This window comes from Sinocyclocheilus rhinocerous, unplaced genomic scaffold (genome assembly GCF_001515625.1).
Source record: "Sinocyclocheilus rhinocerous isolate Xijiao unplaced genomic scaffold, SAMN03320098_v1.1 scaffold46049, whole genome shotgun sequence".
Taxonomy (NCBI): Eukaryota; Metazoa; Chordata; class Actinopteri; order Cypriniformes; family Cyprinidae; genus Sinocyclocheilus; species Sinocyclocheilus rhinocerous.
Genome location: NW_015642013.1, coordinates 1 through 1,191, shown reverse-complemented (window position 1 = coordinate 1,191; position 1,191 = coordinate 1). Strand labels below are relative to the sequence as shown.

The following is a 1,191-nucleotide window of genomic DNA, read 5'->3' as shown; positions in this document are numbered from 1 at the left end:
TTAGCCGGGAAAAAGACAGACGAACTAAAAACTGCAAAAAAAAAAGAAAAAAGTCTGTCACGTCCAACTGCAAAAAAAAAAGAAAAAAGTCAGACGCAGATGTCACGTCCATTGAGAGGAATGAATGAAGGGCAAGTAAATTGTGCATTGGCTGACACACTGCACTGAGCCGTGTGAGCAGCGTGTTATGATACGTGTTAGCGAAATGTTTTTTTTAAAGCTTCACTGCTACACGTGAATCACGCGTGACATCTGGCTCGACACTTCACTGCCACACGTGATTTACGTGACGTCTGCGTGACGTCTACGTCACGTCTACGCCTCGTCTGCGTCTTAAAATGAATGGATTAAATAGCAAAAAAAATTTTACAAATTAAGACGTCAGTGAGACGTTCATTGAGACGAGTGCAAATATCCCCTCAATATTTTTTATTATTATTTTTATTTGTTTTATACTTTTTTTGTTGTTGTTTGTTTCTTTTTTTGGCCGCTGTGCCAAAATTGTGTTTGCATTTAGTACATTCAGTGTCACGTTTTTTGAAACACTGATTGATCGATTTCATGAGACATTCGTTTGTATTAAATTGTTCAGATTTTTTAACATGCATTCAAATATTCATGTTTATTTCTTGCTGCAAATATTAAAGAGGAAAATATCATTGATTCATATGCCACTACTGCCGAATTATCTCAGTACAAATTAAACAGTATAAAAACACTTTTTATTCTATATATTAAACTATAAAACTAAATATTACAACTAAATATTACAACTATTACAACAAATATTGATTATGTTAGTTAAATTAGGCCAAAATATAGCAATGTTTAAAAATGCGTTCTTTTGTGTTGGTCTAGAGACTCCTAGTGGTGAATACATGCTAGAACAACTTATTTTTATGATTTCTTCATAAGTATCTGTGGATATGTGGACAAGAAGCAATGTCATACAGAATTTTTTATATCATTTGTATAAATATTTACTTTTTGGAATAAAAAGCTATACATAAGAAAGGTAAAAAGCACTTAATTGCTAATTAAACATAATTGAGGATAAGTGAAAACAATAATAGAGAATGAATAGGTATAATAAAGCACAAATAAGTGTATGGAATGTGCTGGAAACCCTTGCAGCAAACACAGAACTCATGTTCAGGCAGACGAACAGTAATGTGGCAGACGCAGACGTCA

At 33.1% G+C, this 1,191-nt stretch overlaps 1 long non-coding RNA gene across 1 annotated transcript; it reads left to right on the top strand.

Moving 5' to 3' along the window:
- Positions 1-3: 3 nt before the first annotated feature.
- Positions 4-207, top strand: LOC107755324 (uncharacterized). Its single transcript, XR_001641681.1, has 2 exons — positions 4-52; positions 83-207. It is a non-coding gene; the product is annotated as an uncharacterized LOC107755324 (long non-coding RNA).
- The last annotated feature ends 984 nt before the right edge of the window (positions 208-1,191 follow it).